At 40.5% G+C, this 19,583-nt stretch overlaps 1 protein-coding gene across 3 annotated transcripts in view; it reads right to left on the bottom strand.

Annotated features, from left to right (window-relative positions):
• Positions 1-2,782: 2,782 nt before the first annotated feature.
• LOC140611775 (uncharacterized) overlaps positions 2,783-19,583 on the bottom strand; it is a 121,684-nt gene continuing 104,883 nt past the window's right edge. For 2 of the 3 annotated variants that reach the window (XR_012012982.1, XR_012012981.1), the window contains 2 exons: positions 5,406-5,502; positions 2,783-2,985 (listed from right to left, as the gene is read on the bottom strand). The gene's annotated coding sequence lies outside the window, so the exon portion shown is untranslated. The remainder of the gene's footprint in view (positions 2,986-5,405; positions 5,503-19,583) is intronic. The other variant, XM_072788662.1, reaches the window with a different exon arrangement.

Here is a 19,583-nt window from a genome sequence, read left to right as displayed (position 1 = left end):
GACTGAATGGATATCATGATGACACTAAACTCCTATCTGTCAATAGTAACTCTGAATGTGAACGGGCTTAATGACCCCATCAAAAGGCGCAGGGTTTCAGACTGGATAAAAAAGCAGGACCCATCTATTTGCTGTCCACAAGAGACTCATTTTAGACAGAAGGACACCTACAGCCTGAAAATAAAAGGTTGGAGAACCATTTACCATTCAAATGGTCCTCAAAAAAAAAAAAAGTCCTCAAAAGAAAGCAGGGGTAGCGGTCCTTATATCAGATAAACTGAACTTTACCCCAAAGACTGTAGTGAGAGATGAAGAGGGACACTATATCATACTTAAACGATCTATCCAAGAAGAGGACTTAACAATTATCAATATATATGACCTGAATGTGGGAGATGACAAATATATCAATGAATTAATAACCAAAATTAAGACATATTTAGATGATAATACACTTATACTTGGTGACTTCGATTTAAGGCTTTCTGCACTGGATAGGTCTTCTAAGCACAACATCTGCAAAGAAACAAGAGCTTTAAATGATACACTGGACCAGATGGACTTCAGGTATCTACAGAACTTTACATCCAAACTCAACTGAATACACATTCTTCTCAAGTGCACATGGAACTTTCTCCAGAATAGACCACATACTGGGTCACAAATCGGGTCTGAACCGATACCAAAAGATTTGGATCTTCCCCTGCATATTCTCAGACCATAATGCCTTGAAATTAGAACTAAATCACAAGAAGAAGTTTGGAAGGACCTCAAACACGTGGAGGTTAAGGACCATCCTGCTAAAAGATGAAAGGGTCAACCAGGAAATGAAGGAAGAATTAAAAAGATTCATGGAAACTAATGAGAATGAAGGTACAACCATTCAAAATCGATGGGATGCAGCAAAAGCAGTCCTAAGGGGGAAATACATCGCAATACAAGCATCCATTCAAAAACTGGAAAGAACTCAAGTAAAAAAGCTAACCTTACACCTAAAGGAGCTAGAGAAAAAACAGCAAAAGTGAATATTTGAATTTTGGATTTCATGATGAAGAATCACCTTAGCTTAAATATAATAGAAGATTCACACCAGAACAGATGGACAGATTTGAATACATAAATATGTATTAAACCTATTTTGTATCAAAACATGCATATTTTAATATACACTGGTGTAAAAGACTGAACATATTTAAATCAAAATATTTTAGTAGATATTTTAATTGTTTATATATGATATAAACAATTAAATTTATATATATATATATAAACAATATCTCTATCCATTTCTATATTTTACATATTAACTACAATGGCCATGGCTTACCTATATAATAAATTTTTTTTTTTTAAATTTGAGTCCTTTTTGAAAGTGTTGCTGATGGCTAAGAATGAGGTCAGGCTACAGTATTTGATAACTAAGCCAAATTAAAATTTCATTTCATATTTTAAGTAGCATATACACAAAAAACAAATTCAATAAAAAATGAATCAATAAAAGTAATATTAATTTTCATTTTTTAAATGAACGTAATGCGTTTTAAGACAGATTTTATCCTCCATATTAAAATTTTTAAAATATATAAAGCTAAGTGTAACATTATCAAATCTACTATATCATATTCCATTAGTTCATGTCCTTTTCTTCACTTGATGCATTGGATGGGAAACACTCAGAAAAAATATCACTCTAAGTATTCATAATTTCTATATTTAACCAAGCTTATTTATGCATGCATATATATATATACATATGTATGTATGTGTCTGTTTCAAGATGTTTTAGAGGGAGCGCAGGTTTCCTCCCTTTCCTGTCAGAGAAGCACACACCTAACAAAAAGGAAGGAGGATGAGGGACTCATTTATGGACAGTTCTGCATTATACATAAAAATAACTTATATTAAGTTTTTGGCATGTGAGTCCAGAATAATAATGCTGGATTGTTATATAATCAAAAATGTTAACTTTATGGATGAGCGAGTTGTGATGCCAAGGCCCATATATGCATATATTCTTAAAAAGAGTATAACTACAAAATTTATATTTAGAAATATAAAACTTATAATAGAGAACTTACAAAATCTATACTTCCTAAGTTTAATATATTAAAATTTCCTTTTATTGGCATTGTTGTCTTTTTTTTTTATGATAGTCCCACAGAGAGAGAGAGAGAGAGAGAGGCAGAGACATAGGCAGAGGGAGAAGCAGGCTCCATGCACCGGGAGCCCGACGTGGGATTCGATCCCGGGTCTCCAGGATCGCGCCCTGGGCCAAAGGCAGGCGCTAAACCGCTGCGCCGCCCAGGGATCCCTTGGCATTGTTGTCTAACTGAACTTTCCAATGTGCAAGTGTTATAGAATAGCAAAGTTTAATCGATATTATCTAAAATTCATGTGCAGCTTTTACTGATATTTTGGCAAATATAGCACTGGATAACATCAGGAAAGTAGTAAAGTTTTATGCTTTTGTTCCCAAAAATTAGCAAAAGAGTAAAAACAATCTATAAAAGTTGAATCCGTTGAATATTTTCATCACTCAACACCTACTCACATGGAAATGTGACTGTAGAATAAGGAGAGAATATTTAAAAATTGCTACCTCTAAATTAGTTAGGTATAAAATGAATTACTATTGCTCATTGCATTCATATAAGTGTCCCCAAATATAGGTACCTCAGAAAAGTTTTGAGGCCTCTGATACAACATAATGGAATACTTCTAATTTTTAAATGCAGATTTACCGTTAAATGTGAAAACAATATATAACATGATTTGTACTCTGTTGACAATTTACTATTGTTTAAAGTGTTTAATTTTGGGGCGCCTGGGTGGTGTAGCCAGTTAAGCATCCAGCTCTTGGTCTTGGCTCAGGTAGTGATCTCATGGTCCTGAGATCCGCCCCCGTCACTTCATGTTCAGGTAGGGGTGTGCTTGAAATTCTCTCTCGCTCTCCCTCTGGCCCTCCTGCTCATGCTCGCTCTCTCTCTACAACAAAAAAAATAAGTCTTAGGAAAAATGTTTACTTCTATGAACACACGGAGTTGATGGATGCCTCCCTCCGTGACAGCTTGCCAGCCCGGTTCTGCCGAACATGAAGACGTGGTCGGCCCATCGATACATGAATTCCACATTGCATAATTCTTTGTTTACTTGAAATTTCTACACTGCTGACTTTACAGTGGTATTTTCCATTATTAAATGGTAGTTTGGGAACCCATACCGCAAATGAGTGTGCACTGTTTGCAAGGTTGCGATTCTGAATGTTTAGAGTACATGCACGCACACTTCTAGTCAGAGTTGGTCGTAGAACAAGGGTTCCGAAACTTCAGTTTGCATGACAATCTCATGGGGGCCTTGAAAATTCCTGGGCCCTACTACCTCAGTTTCTGAACTCCCTGGAGTGTGTTTAAGATTTGCTCTTCTAGGGGATTCCTGGGTGGCTCAGCGGTTTGGCACCTGCCTTTGGCCCAGGGCGCCATCCTGGAGTCCTGGGATCGAGTCCGGGTCAGGCTCCCGGCATGGAGCATGCTTATCCCTCTGACTGTGTCTCTGACTCTCTCCCTCTCTCTCTCTCTGCCTATAAAAAGTCTAAAAAAAAAAAGATTTGCTCATCTAACAATATTCCACCTGATGCTGGTGCTGTTAGTTTTGTGGTCCACATTTTGAGAACCAGTGATTTACAGGGAAAAATATTGGACAGTAGCTGGAGGGTCACAAAGTCTGTTTGATCCATATTGTTTGTTGCTTCAGGAGAATTTTTAAAAATTCACATTTAAAAATTACTTATTCTGATAGGACATTGAAAAAATATGGTTGCTCTTTTTTGCTTATTGATAGATAAATTCGGAAGTGGGATGACAACTAGACCAGCGTTTTGCACACTGGAAAATGATTTTCTTTTCATATAGTCATTCCCTTGGCAAGTATTTATTCATCAGAATACCATTAAAATTGTCGTTGGAGTCTCTGGTGGATTAAAACAGCCTGACTTAATTTCACACGCATGCATGCACACATTTTATATAGGAAAACAAATACTTTGACGTGCCTAGGTTGGAGAAAAAGTTGTGAAATATTGCCTGTGTGCCTGGCTTTTGAATTGCTGTGAATTTCTGGTCAGTTTTCAATGACATGACTCACATAGTATCTTGGTAAACATTAAGTGGCTAAGACAAATGACCTCTCTCCAGTGAAGCTCCTGAAAGATGATGAAGATTACAACTTCTCATGATTGAAACTGGTTGAAAATTATTGCCTTCCACTGAGGGAAAATCCCAACCTATTCTTTTTGATCTGTGCACATTCTATGAAAAAAAAAATGGCAAGAACAGGGATGAATTTTTTTTCCTTCAGTGTGTACCAAATTTAGAAATCGGACATTTTCAAATTTTAAAAATTTCTAAATCTGTAGTACCTTTTGAAATATTAATGGGTATTAAGTCTTGAAACAAGATAGTTTCAATGTATGTATTGTTAGCTCTTGCAGATTAAGTGATAGACTTGACGGCCTTTGCACTTTTCCTCTAGGCTTTATTATATGATATTGAGAAAAATTAAAATCAGTACCTAAGAATTAAACATTATACATTTATAGAAGTATATTTGAGGCAACAAGTGCCTATTAAAATATTACCTTATGTTCTGTTCACAACTAGAAAGTCGTAACAGTGTTGGAGTCAATCTTTCACTTTATGGATTTGTAAACTCTAAATAGAATTAGGCATAAGGTATTAAATGATGCTGAGCAAAGCAGTAGGGAAAAGTCAATTAAATGAAGTGGGGAAATCATCCAAGTTACAAGGTAGACTTGCTCCATAGCTATCTTCTCTCATTTATTATAATGAGGCCAAGTGGATGATATCAAACAGCTAAAAGAATATATGCAACAACATGAAATGTTCTAATAACAGTAAATATAATTTTTGAATACTTTTGCATACTTTGATAACCTTCGAGACCGATTTTTAACTTTAAAATGGAAATTAAAGTTTGTGAGACATAAAACAAAATTTTAACGTGGCATGTATGTAAAATGAATATCGACTCGGATTTAACTTTCATGCTTTTCAAATAACATAGGAATAGAAAAATAACAGCAAACAAAAATTAAATTGAGAGACCAGGTCATTAATATCTACACTTCTTGCCACCTCTTCTCTCCACCAAATATCTTGGTTTCTTGCTTTAGGGAAATTTAAATCCAAAGTCTACAAGCCATCAAAGTTATAAGGCCAGGTATACAAAGGTAGCATGCCCTGGGGTCTTGACTTTTTTTATGTTAATAGATCTTATTTTGAAGTAGATAATAGATTGTTTTTAAATTTAGCTATCTAACGATTTGGATGATTTTTGGGTAAGTGTAACTACTTATCTCACAGTTTTAAACAGGGATAAGAATTTTAAACCTGGCTATATTGAGAGAGCATGGACTCCTGAGAGTGACCCCGTAAAACATCTGTTAGGAATCCTCTTGTAGGGTCAATGGCAGGTCTTATCTCGAAGCTAAGGAAAAACAAAACAAAACAGAATTCAAATTCTTGATTTTGTTAACATCAGGTTAACATTCTGTTAACATCCCAACTAACATAAAATAATTCCTTGAGTAGAAATAGAATAGAATTGACTTCCCTTTTCTCAAATCAGGCAGCCCTAGCAGTGAATTAAAACCATGGTAGTCAGACTGTCCTTAAACACACAACTGTTAATATGCCGTGAAAGACATTGCATCCTGTGTCATTTCCAATGCTCTGTAACAAATTACCTGGAACTTAGTGGTATAAAACAATACAGATGTATTAGTTGCATGTCTAGAAGAAAAAGTCTGAAATGGTTTTGTAAGGTTAAAATCAAGGACTGTGTTTTATCCGGATGCTGTAGGGAAGATTCTGTCCCTTGCCTTTTCCTGGTTCCGGAGGCTGCCCTCCGTCCTTGGTGTGTGCACCTGCCCCCCTGTCCTCAGCCGTGTAGCCACATCCTCCTTCACTCTGACCTTCCTGCTTCCCTCTTACACTGGTTCTTCTGATCATATTGGGTTTCCTGGAAAATCCGGGACAATCTTCCCATCTCAGAATCCTTAACTGAATCACTTCTGCAGAAGCCTGTTTGCATGGCAATATGATATGTTCCAAGGGTTACAATGTGGGCATCTTTCAGGGGCCAATATTTCTCTTACCCGAGACAGGAGCACAGTTTTTATGTAATAATAATGTGTAGTTTCTGTGGAGTGTCAAATGGTGTTCCCCCTGAAGGTATGCCCACGTCATATTTCTGGAAACAGGACACGTCTGTCACCTTATTTGGAAGAAAGGATCTTTGCAGATGTTAGGTCAAAGATCTTGAGAAGAAGCTCCTTAAACCCTCCCCTGTCCTTGAAATGTGCCTGCAAACTACTATTCTCATGCCGGCAGCCCTTTTGGGGATGCAGTCTGATGAGAGTGAGGTGTTCTTGAGACAATTAAGATGTTGTTGAGAGCAAATAACTAAACCAAGTTAAGTCCTCTGTATAAACTTTTTTTAAATATGCACAGAGCCTGATGTGGGGCTCGATCTCACAACTCTGAGATCATGACCTGACGTGAAATCAGGAGTCTAATGCTTCACGGACTGAGCCACCCAGGAACCCCTAAACTGTTAAGTCCCAGTGCGTGGGTGGGTGTGAGAATCTCCTTGTCTTGGGGCCACTTAGGATAAGCCTCATATTCCCTCGTTTATTAAAACAGCCACCTGCCAATCTGGAATCCTCTGTTGCTTTCTCTGGGATCTCCAAGCCCCCTGTGTGTGGGGGCCACATTCAGATTTCACCTGGGGAGCCCTCAAGGTTGCAAACCAACAATACAGCCCGTCACAGGAAAATGACATAGTCTCTAAATGTGAAAATGTCTGAAAGGCATATTTCAAGTTCTAGAAATTTTTCAAACAAAGATTAAAAATAACTTTAATAATCATAGTATTCATATGTACATTTGAATATACATTTATACATTTATAATCTGTACATTTATAATCTTAAAGATTTTCATATTTTTAAGAAAGATCTTATTTATTTATTCATGAGAGACCCAGACAGACAGGCAGAGACACAGGCAGAGGGAGAAGCAGGCTCCATGTAGGGAGCCCAATGTGGGACTCGATCCCGTTACCCTGGGGTCATGCCCTGAGCCAAAGGCAGATGCTGAACCCCTGAGCCACCCAGGTGCCCAGATTTTAGTATGTTAAGACACATCTTTAAAGACTGTGTAGAGGTGTCGCCTGGCTGGCACAGCTGGTTAAGCATCCAAGTCTTGGTTTTAGCTCAAGTCCTGATCTCAGGGTCTTGGGATCAAGCCTCACATTGGGCTCTGTACTAAGTGTAGAGTCTGCTTGAGATTCTCTGTCTCCTGCTCATTCTCTCTCTAAAATAGATAAATCTTTAAAAAACTGTATAGAAATATCATACCTAGAGATATACCCAAGAGGGGTTTCTTGTTTGTGATAATTGAAAGATAAATACGTATCTCTGCTATGAACTCTTGTTTCAGGAGTTGAGTAAAATTTTACAGAATTGAAAAATGATGAATTAAGCAAAACAAACCTATAAATCCCTTTCCTTCATACTGGTGGACTAAAAATGGTTTGTATGAAAAAGAAAAGATTGTATATAACATTGTTACTCTGGGTACCAAATATAAACTTGTAAATAAATTCACAATATGATGAGTCTTTAAGAGGATAGTTGATAGAGTGAGTCATTCATTATTGGTGCCATTATTTACATTTTTCATTTCCTACAAGTTTTCTTGGCGAGATGCTAGATAGAAAAATATATTTCATTTTTTTATTGGTGTTCAATTTACAAAAATACAGAATAACCCCCAGTGCCCATCACCCAATCACTCCCACCCCCCGCCCTCCTCCCCTTCTACCACCCTTAGTTCGTTTCCCAGAGTTAGCAGTCTTTACCTTATGTCTCCCTTTCTGATATTTCCCACACATTTCTTCTCCCTTCCCTTATATTCCCTTTCACTATTATTTATATTCCCCACATGAATGAGAACATATAATGTTTGTCTTTCTCCGACTGACTTACTTCACTCAGCATAATACCCTCCAGTTCCATCTACGTTGAAGCAAATGGTGGGTATTTGTCATTTCTAATAGCTGAGTAATATTCCATTGTATACATAAACCACATCTTCTTTATCCACTCATCTTTTGATGGACACCGAGGCTCCTTCCACAGTTTGGCTATCGTGGCCATTGCTGCTATAAACATCGGGGTGCAGGTGTCCCGGGGTTTCATTGCATCGGTATCTTTGGGGTAAACCCCCAACAGTGCAATTGCTGGGTCATAGGGCAGATCTATTTTTAACTCTTTGAGGAGCCTCCACACAGTTTTCCAGAGTGGCTGCACCAGTTCACATTCCCACCAACAGTGTAAGAGGGTTCCCTTTTCTCCGCATCCTCTCCAACATTTGTTGTTTCCTGCCTTGTTAATTTTCCCCATTCTCACTGGCGTGAGGTGGGATCTCATGGTGGTTTTGATTTGTATTTCCCTGATGGCAAGTGATGCAGAGCATTTTCTCATGTGCATGTTGGCCATGTCTATGTCTTCCTCTGTGAGATTTCTGTTCATGTCTTTTGCCCATTTCATGATTGGATTGTTTGTTTCTTTGGTGTTGAATTTAAGAAGTTCTTTATAGATCTTGGAAACTAGCCCTTTATCTGATATGTCATTTGCAAATATCTTCTCCCATTCTGTAGGTTGTCTTTGAGTTTTGTTGACTGTATCCTTTGCTGTGCAAAAGCTTCTTATCTTGATGAAGTCCCAATAGTTCATTTTTGCTTTTGTTTCTTTTGCCTTCGTGGATGTATCTTGCAAGAAGTTATTGTGGCCGAGTTCAAAAAGGGTGTTGCCTGTGTTCTTCTCTAGGATTTCGATGGAATCTTGTCTCACATTTAGACCTTTCATCCATTTTGAGTTTATCTTTGTCTGTGGTGAAAGAGAGTGGTCTAGTTTCATTCTTCTGCATGTGGATGTCCAATTTTCCCAGCACCATTTATTGAAGAGACTGTCTTTCTTCCAATGGATAGTCTTTCCTCCTTTATCGAATATTAGTCGACCATAAAGCTCAGGGTCCACTTCTGGGTTCTCTATTCTGTTCCATTGAACTATGTGTCTGTTTTTGTGCCAGTACCACACTGTCTTGATGACCACAGCTTTGTAGTACAACCTGAAATCTGGCATTGTGATGCCCCCAGATATGGTTTTCTTTTTTAAAATTCCCCTGGCTATTCGGGGTCTTTTCTGATTCCACACAAATCATAAAATAATTTGTTCTAACTCTCTGAAGAAAGTCCGTGGAATTTTGATAGGGATTGCATTAAACGTGTAAATTGCCCCGGGTAACATTGACATTTTCACAATCTTAATTCTGCCAATCCATGAGCATGGAATATTTTTCCATCTCTTTGTGTCTTCCTCAATTTCTTTCAGAAGTGTTCTATGGTTTTTAGGGTATAGATCCTTTACCTCTTTGGTTAGGTTTCTTCCTAGGTATCTTATGCTTTTGGGTGCAATTGTAAATGGGATGGACTCCTTAATTTATCTTTCTTCAGTCTCATTGTTAGTGTATAGAAATGCCACTGACTTCTGGGCATTGATTTTGTATCCTGCCACACTGCCAAATTGTTGTACGAGTGCTAGCAATCTTGGGGTGGAGGCTTTTGGGTTTTCTATGAAGAATATCATGTCATTGGTGAGGAGGGAGAGTTTGACTTCTTGTTTGCCAATTTGAATGCCTTTAATGTCTTTTTGTTGTCTGATTGCTGAGGCTAGGACTTCCAGTACTATGTTGAATAGCAGTGGTGAGAGTGGACATCCCTGTCTGGTTCCTGATGTTAGGGGAAAGGCTCCCAGTGGTTCCCCATTGAGAATGATATTTGCTGTGGGCTTTTCGTAGATGTCTTTTAAGATGTTGAGGAATGTTCCCTCTATCCCTACACTCTGAAGAGATTTGATCAGGAATGGATGCTCTATTTTGTCACATGCTTTCTCTGCGTCTATTGAGAGGATCCTATGGTTCTTGTTTTTTCACTTGCTGATATGATGAATCACATTGATTGTTTTATCAGTGTTGAACCAGCCTTGCATCCCAGGTATAAATCCTACTTGATCATGGTGAATAATCCTCTTAATGTACTGTTGTATCCTATTGGCTAGTATCTTGTTGAGAATTGTTGCATCCATGTTCATCAGGGATATTGGTCTATAATTCTCCTTTTTGGTGTGGTCTTTGTCTGGTTTTGGAATTAAGGTGATGCTGGCCTCATAGAACGAGTTTGGAAGTACTCTATCTCTATCTTTCCAAACAGCTTTAGTAGAATAGGTATGGTTTCTTCTTTAAACGTTTGATAGAATTCCCCAGGGAAGCCATCTGGCCTTGGACTTTTGTGTCTTGGGAGGTTTTTGATGACTGCTTCAATTGCTCCCTGGTTATTGGCCTGTTCAGATTTGCTATTTCGTCCTGTTCCAGTTCTGGTAGTTTATGGCTTTCCATGCAGGGATCCCAATGAGAGACTTGATCCTGGGTCTCCATGATCAGGCCCCAGCCAAAGGCAGATGCTAAATTGCTGAGCCACCCAGGGTGCCCTATTCATTTGTTTCATTTATTTATTTATTTATTTATTTATTTATTTATTTATTTATTTTAGTCACAGAGAGAGGGAGAGAGGCAGAGACACAGGCAGAAGGAGAAGCAGGCTCCATGCACCAGGAGCCCGATGTGGGATTCGATCCCGTGTCTCCAGGATCGCGCCCTGGGCCAAAGGCAGGCGCCAAACTGCTGCGCCACCCAGGGATCCCTATTCATTTGTTTCTAATAGTGATTAAGAAAAAATCATTTTAAGATACATTGAGGTCCACGTGCCAGTTCAAAGTTACTATGGTTTTTTTTTTTTTTTTTTTTTTACTTTTCCAACTGATGTAGATACTGAAAAGGAAACTGACAATATTCAGTTACCTGGCAAATAAAATACATATACATAAAATATACATAAAATATATATTACAAATAGTGACATTCATATATCAAAGGAAAGGCTAATTATCTAAGTTTCTAAGAGTGAATTCCACATCATTAATTTGTCCAATGCAATAACATCTTGTGGAGGCCTGTAAATGCAGCAAAAAGAAGTTTATTAAGTAATCGTGTCATTTCTGCATCTAGAGAACAATATGGTATCGGTGATCTAATTATGATTAATATTACGTTTAAACTGGAATATTTAAATTAAGCTAGAACTTTCATGTTATAAGACAGGGGAACTACAAACAAACCTTAAAAGAATTTCCAAAACCCTGGTCCAGAAAGAGAAAAAAAGATCAGGCACCTGAGAGGTTCAAGGAATTGACTGAATCATCATGTGTACCTACATTCCACTTAAATGACAGGAGAGGCATCCCTGGATGGCATAGCAGTTTTGCGCCTGCCTTTGGCTCAGGGTTGCGATCCTGGAGACCCGGGATCGAATCCCACATCACGCTCCCGGTGCATGGAGCCTGCTTCTCCCTCTTCCTGTGTCTCTGCCTCTCTCTCTCTCTCTCTCTCTCTCTCTCTCTGTGACTATCATAAATTAAAAAAAATGAAATGACAGGAGAGCAGAAAAGAAGCTCCATTATCAACACATGAAAAAAATTTAGAAAAGTCTGGAAGATTAGAAATCAGGGTTGAAATGATAGATAACCACTGCAGAAGAAATCTCAACCCATAACAGACACAAGAAAAAGGTTACAAAGAAGAACCTACTTCCCAAGGAAACCCCAGAGAAACTTCACACTTGGAATGAACTGGTACACAAAACCCCACTGGACCCTCAGCCAATCACCAGGGAGGCCAGAACTGGGGCTGCTTAGCTTGCTCTCCCCAAGAGAAACACCCAGAACGGCTGTCTTTTACATAGTTGAGGATTTGTTCTGGGAGTTCCTTGTCTGGCTGCTGAGGATAAAGAGAAGCAAAGCATAGCCTGAATTTTTTGAACCTTGGTGGTAGGCAAGGGGAGGAAAGGACAAGGACAGTAAGCTCCACTAAGGAGTGAGATTCAATAAGGGAGAGAACACAGAACAAAGCCTTCTCTCCCTTGGCATTATCACCACACTCCACACTCCTGTGAAGGAGGAGGAGACAGAGGAGGCGGAAGAGGTAAGGTGAGTGGGAGAAGGGAGAGGGGAGGAAGAGGAACGTATAGTGTGTGTGTGTGTGTGTGTGTGTGTGTGTGTGTGTGTGTACATAAGCAGAATCCTTGTGAAAAGTTGTAAAAATATGAATCAGACTGTTAACAGTTATCATTTGGAGGCTGGGAGAAAAAGTAGTCTGTATTCAATACAGTTTTAGGGTTTTTTGTTTTGGTTTTTACAATGAACAGAATTGTTGTAATTTTTAAAACAATATATATTAGAAAATTCCAGGAAGAGACCGAAATGATGATCATAGTCATCATTTCTGGGCAAGAAAGCCTTGATGCAAAAGTTCAAAGCACTGAAGCAAATCTAACCATCAGCTACAGTTAATTAACGGATGTTCCTCTAATAGTTAAACATCCTTGGAAGTGTTTTAATTCCAAACCTCCAGAAACTATAAAGTTATTTGTAATTAAGAAGGTAATTAACTTCTATACAATTGTTACTTTTTTGTGCAAAAAAAATACACAAAAAACAACACACTCAGCAAAAGAGACGTCTCTTTCTAAATTAACTCAAAGTGGTAATTTCCAGGGTTTGGAAACCACTTCCTAAGAGTTACCCAAAGCAACAAAGGACTCACCTAATGAAAATTTCAGAAGACAATCATAAATCTTAATACTTATCTGATCAATATCCAAGAAATTCAATTGAAATGTCTTTCCAGAATATTAATCATTAGATTCCTGATGGCCTTCATAGCAGCAAGAAAAGATAATAAGTTTTAATTTTAAAACATGGTAACAGGGATCCCTGGGTGGCGCAGCGGTTTGGCGCCTGCCTTTGGCCCAGGGCGCGATCCTGGAGACCCAGGATTGATTCCCACGTCGGACTCCCGGTACATGGAGCCTGCTTCTCCCTCTGCCTGTGTCTCTGCCTCTCTCTCTCTCTCTCTCTCTCTCTCACTGTGTGCCTATCATAAATAAATAAAAAATAAATTAAAAAAAACACCTAAAAAAAAAAACATGGTAACATTAACTTAAACTGCAATCATAAGACAGACACAGCATGCCTATTTAGGGGCTCCGTAACAAAAGAAAATTTTAATGTACCAGTTAAAACCTGAACTTAGAGTAATAATAGCATTATAGCCACCAAGGTCCAACCACATGTTTTGTCTGTTTGCCAAGATATGGTAAGAAGAGAAATGTCATTACAGGTATTTCTCCACTCTATTTATTTAATAGAAATCTCTAGGTACCTTTCTAAATATAATTCCTACCACTGCCCAAAATCTCCCCCTTCATTCACTACCACAATAGTTTTCAGAAATATCCCTAAACTTCTCTAGTTTAATCACATAATAACTCTTCACTATATTGTTCTCCTTCAAAATTTCCCATTGTCAGAACCTGCCAGATTCCTAATCCTGGAGCTCTTTTGAGCTCTTGGGGCAATATTCCTCACGTGTAGACTCACCCCCAGGCCAAATTCTGTGCCCTTTGGCAAGAATTTAAAGGGGGTTGACCTGAGGATCCCTGGGTGGCTCCGCGGTTTGGCACCTGCCTTTGGCCCAGGGCATGATCCCAGGATCGAGTTCCGCATCGGGCTCCTGGCATGAAGCCTGCTTCTCCCTCTGCCTGTGTCTCTGCCTCTCTCTCTCTCTCTCTCTCTCTCTCTCCTTGCTCTCTTTCTTTCTCTGTGTCTAAAATAAATAAATAAATAAATAAATAAATAAATAAATAAATAATAAATAAATCTTCAGAAAAAAATAAAGGGTATTGACCCAATCTCCTGGGAACTCAGCAACTCCCCATTGTCATTAGCATGGCTCTGCCCTGGTATTCCAGCTCTGGTGACTACTTTCGTATTCTGATCCTGACATTTACCTCTCTTATTCTAGCTATCAGTTTCTGGTCACCAGGTTTGTGGCTCATTCTCCCGAACATAGTTCCCTCCATTAGAGAAAGTCACCCTTTACATTTACATTTTAGGAGTTAACCCCTTCCTAAACTCTGCCTGGAGTCTGGGGTCCTACTTATGGTTCCTGCTATGGGCTCCAGGTGATTCTGTTGAAAATGCTTGAGCTGGGGGCACTCAGGGTGGCTCAGTCAGTTGAACATCAGACTCTTGGTTTGCACTCAGGTTACAATCGCAGGGTCCTGAGATTAGGTTCTCCTGTCAAGCTCTGTGCTCAGCAGAGTCAGGCTGACCCCCTCCCCCATTCTGCTCCTCCCCCTGCTTAATCTCTCTCTCTCAAATAAATAAAGTCTTTTTAAAAAGTGCCTTAGCTGGGACGCCTGGGTGGTCAGTGGTTGAGCATTTGCCTTTGGCACAGGGCATGATCCCGGAGTTCCAGGATCGAGCTCCACATCCAGCTCCCTGCATGGAGCCTGCTTCTCCCTCTGCCTGTGTCTCTGCCTCTCTCTCTGTGTCTCTCATGAATAAATATATAAAATCTTTAAGAAATAAAAAAAATAAAAATGCCTTAGCTGAAAGAAGGCTGACATGATCTTTCAAAAAGCAAATATTCTTTTTCTAAAAAAGTTATTTCTTTTAGAGGAAGAGAGAGAAAGCGAGCATGAGTGGGAGTCAGAAGGAGTAGAGGGCAGAAGGGAGGGCATCTTCAAGCAGACTCCCCGCTGAGCTAGCAGCACCATAGGAGGGGGGGCCAATCTCACGACCCTGAGACCATTACTTGAGCCAATACCAAGAGTCCCATGCTTTATGGAATGAGCCACCCAGGCACCCGAAGAGCAAATATTCTTCAACCAGTGGTTTTCATTGTGTTGGTAATCAGAATACAACATAGAACAAGTGGTTTTACGTTATCTGTCTCTTGCATTATATCATCCATCATTCTGAATTTTTTGTTTTTCAGTCTTTTTTTAAAAGATTTTATTTATTTATTCACGATAGACATTGAGAGGCAGAGACACAGGCAGAGGGAGAAGCAGGTTCCATGCAGGGAGCCTGACGTGAGACTCGATCCCGGGACTTCAGGATTGCACCCTGGGCCAAAGTCAGGTGCGCTAAACTGCTGAGCCACCCAGGGATCCCCTGTATTTCAGTCTTAATTCATTTTGCTTTATTTGTATATCATTTTCAGCTAATTACTTTTTACTGTAAGCTGTTTGGAGTATCAAAAAGCTGCAGTAGTCCAAATGTCCAACAAGAGAAGTTGCAATAAATTAAATGCTTAAAAAATGGTTTTAAAAAGTATCAAATGTAATTTTTTGGGGGGGCATACACTCGCATTATTTTATTTTGCTTTTCCAGTCTGAAGCTACTATCATGGGCATTTAGTTATACAAATCACACAAAACATAAAAGACCAAGACACCCAGAGTGAGATACATGGCAGAGATGAACTGGTAGGGGGGCTGGCAGGGGCAGGGCTGGGAGCCAGGGGCCTGCGGTTTCCCGATGGGGCTCCCGGTGGAGGGTGACGCCTAGCTTCATCCCACCCCGAGACCCGAGGAGTCTGGTCAGACAGGGAGCACCGATCACACCGGGAGGTTCTGGCTTAGGTGGCGAGGGAGCTCAGCACCACCAGATGGGGACAGAAGCATAGGCAGGCAGGAAGGAGGGGGCCAGCGAAAGCCTCCTGGGGAGGTAGGGGCAGGTTCTGGATTCAGGGGAACATCCTGCACCTCCCCCCAACTAGCAGACAAGGAGAGCACCGACTCCTGGAGATGCTGCTTCAAGATTCCCCCACAGGACCCCTTGAAAATCATTCACGGCTACCACGAGGCTTGCCTGGGTGCTTCCAGCAATAATGCTTCGTTTAAAAAAATACTGATTTGGTCATTTTCTGATTCCAGTCAGGCCTGGATGAAAGGAGAGAGAGCAGAGCCCCAGGCCAGAGCGGGCTGTGCGGAGGGTGAGCCTGCTTGGTGCACAGGAGCAAGCAGCAGGCACTTGCTGGCTGCACCCCCTCCTTCCCGCGGCCTTCGCCAGACACAGGGAAGGTGCACCAGGAGGGGTCCGATGGTACAGTTCCTGGGAAGTGGGGGACAGAGGCTCTCACACGGGGACGTACTGGACGCTGACAGCCACGGGAGGCGTGCAATCCACTGCCTCCACCAAGAATGCCAGCTGCTATTTTGACATCGAGTGGTGTGATCGGCGGATCACACTGCGTGTGTCCGTGCAAGTTTGTGACAGCCAAGAAGAACGGCAGCTGGCTGCCTTGGTGGAGAGAGCAGGGGATCGGAGCTTTTCCTCATGAAGCTCATCAACCGTCCCGTCATCGTGTTCCGTGGAGAGCATGGCTTCATTGGTTGCCGTCATGGGCACCCTGGATGCCAACCGCTCCAGCTACGATGTCCTCCAGCTGGAGTTCAATGATGGTGCCTACAACATCAAAGACTCCACAGGCAAGTGACTCATCGGTCGCCAGCAGCAGCGACACTCCCGTGGACTTCTTCAAATTCTGTGACTACAACAAAGTGGCCATCAAGGTTAGTGGGCGCTACCTGAAGGGGGGCCATGCAGGGGTCCTGAAGGCCTGCGCTGAGACATCGAGCCAGCCAGCTCTGAGAGTACTGGCCGCTGCCCAGCGCCCCAGCCCCGCCCTGCCCACACCCTTCTACTAATATCTGTCTTCTCCAGGCGGGCTCTGGCGTGGTGGTGAGCCCCTTGCCTTTCAAACTGGAAACCCAGCAAAACTGGTGCCCCTACCCGTTGCCCCAGGCCTGGCCCTCAGAGGGATCTCAGATCCTTCTGTCCTCTCTTCTCTGCTGTGGGTGAGGCTGGCACCCCTTTCTTCTGACCTCAGACGACTCTGAGCCTTATTTTCCCAAAATGGCCAAGAAGAGTGGGGGGCTGGGAGCCTGGCGGGTGTGTAACTGGAATCTCCTGCCCCCTCCGAGAGCCTCAAATGTAATTTTAGAGGAAAAAATATATATGTATGTCATGTATATCATTGTGCTATATATATACATATATATCTCAGTGTGTATAGATATATACCTATCAATGTGCTCCCAAAAGAAAAAGATATCAAACACGTTAACAGACCTTGCTTGTTTGCTTTATTGAAGTTCGATTTGCGGACATACAGTATAACACCCAGTGCTCATCCCATCAAGTGCCCTCCTCAGTGCCCATCACCCAGTTACCCCAGCCTCCTCCCCGTCTCCCCTTCCACAACACTTTGTTCATTTCCCAGGGTTAGGAGTCTCTCATGGTTTGTCCCCCTCTCTAAATTTTCCCACTCAGGTCCCCTCCTTTCTCTTATAATCCCTTTCATTATTTCTGATATTCCCCATATGAGTGAAACCATATAATGGTTGTCCTCCTCCGATTGACTTACTTCACTCAGCATAATACCCTCCAGTGTCATCCACATCAAAGCAAATGGTGGGTATTTGTCCTTTCTGATGGCGGAGTAATATTCCATTCTCTATATATACATCTTCTTTATCCATTCATCTGTCGAAGGACACCATGGCTCTTTCCACAGTTTGGCTATTGTGGACATTCCTGCTATAAACATTGGGGTACAGGTGTCCCAGCATTTCACTGCATCTGTATTTTTGGGATAAATACCCAGTAGTGCAATTGTTGGGTTATAGGGTAGCTCTATTTTTAACTTTTTGAGGAACCTCCACACTGTTTTCCAGAGTGGCTGTACCAGCTTGCATTCCCACCAACAGTGTAAGAGGATTCCCCTTTTAGGGATGTCTGGGTGGGTCAGTGGTTGAGCGTCTGCTTTTGGCTCAGGGCATGATCCCAAGGTCCTGGGATGAGTCTCATATCAGGCTCCCTGCATTGAGCCTATTTCTCCCTCTGCTTACGTCTCTGCCTCTTTCTGTATCTCCCATGAATAAATAAAATTAAAAAAAAAAGAGAGGATTCCCCTTTTTCCTCATCCGCTCCAACATTTGTTGTTTCTTGCCTTGTTGATTTTCACCATTCTCACTGGTGTGAGGTGGTATTTCATTGTGGTTTTGATTTGTATTTCCCTGATGGCAAATGATGCGGAGCATTTTCTCATGTGCTTTTTGGCCATGTGTATGTCTTCTTTGGTGAAATTTCTGTTCATGTCTTCTACCCATTTCATGATTGGATTTTTTGTTTCTTGGGTGTTGAGTTTACTAAGTTATTTATAGATCTTAGATACTAGTCCTTTATCTGATATGTCATTTGCAAATAGCAGAGCCTATTTCTAAGTAAAAGCAATTGTACATATTTTACCATGTTCTTCTGTTAGTCCATATGTTATAATTTTTCTAGAATTAACATGTGTTATTTTTGCAGTAAAAAAATAATAAATAATAAACAGACCTTGATAAATAAATAAACTTGATGCCGAGCAGTGGTACCACTTAGTGACTAAACAGCACAGGCTTTGGGTGGACTAGGGTTCAATGTCTCTTTCTATGATTAATTGGCTGTGTAACTGCAAACAGCTTCATCTCTCAAACCACCAGTTTCTTCATTTGCAAGATGGAGAAAATAACAGTGCTTATCTCATAGACTGATTTTAAGGAATAAGGTGCTTGGCACATGAGCATTTGTGAATGGTAGTCGCTATTATTATTACTAATTATTATTATTATTAGTAGTAGTAGTAGTAGTAGTATTAGTATTATGTAAAGCTTGAAAGCCTGTGGTTAAAATATTCATTTTATTTTCAAATTTATTTCAACCCAACTGTCAAATAAAGTTGCTCTGACAATGCTGCTTTTGACTAAATTTCATTTGGCCAAATTGATCTCAGCCAAAATATAATTCAATTCCACCGACTGCCTCCCAGAGCTCTGAATTGCTTTGGATTTCTGTTGTCACGCACTGTTCACTTGTTAACATACTAATGCATCACTCTGGTTTGAACCTCTGATCCCAACCACTTGTCTGAACTATATCTAAAGTGACCAGCCATCTGCTTTGTCTGCAACTGAAGAGTTTCCCAGATCATGGGGCTTTCAGAGTTAAAACTAAAAAGAGTTCTGAGCAAAACAGAATTTTTGGTCACCCTAATTATACCCATCATGTTCTCCAAAACCACATTCTTAACTCTACTTATGATTTCCTACCAATAATATTTACTGGGTGCATCCCCCAATCTCTAGTCCCAGCTCAGGACTCTCAATAGGCAGAACCAGCCATAACCCAAATATGGCTTCAACAGCTTATCAAATAGACTCCCATAATCTGAACTCAGTTTGTCCTCTCATCTTCAAATATCCTTCAAAAGAACCTACATCTTATTTTTCAGTCCAATTGGTATACTTCGTCTCAAAAACACTGGACTCGTTCCTGCCTTAGTACAACTGCAAAGATGCCACCTGGCCTCTCTTACAATGCTTCATCATCATCATCTGAGGCACAGTTCATTTGTATCCTTCTCCATATCTAATCTACTAAATGCATGTAGGTTCCAGGAGTTTTTCTATATAAAATGTCTTAATTTTATTGGTTA

This window comes from Canis lupus, chromosome 20 (assembly GCF_048164855.1).
Source record: "Canis lupus baileyi chromosome 20, mCanLup2.hap1, whole genome shotgun sequence".
In the NCBI taxonomy this organism is placed as follows: Eukaryota; Metazoa; Chordata; class Mammalia; order Carnivora; family Canidae; genus Canis; species Canis lupus.
Note: the sequence above shows the minus strand (reverse complement) of the source record. Positions and strands in the feature narration are given on the sequence as shown.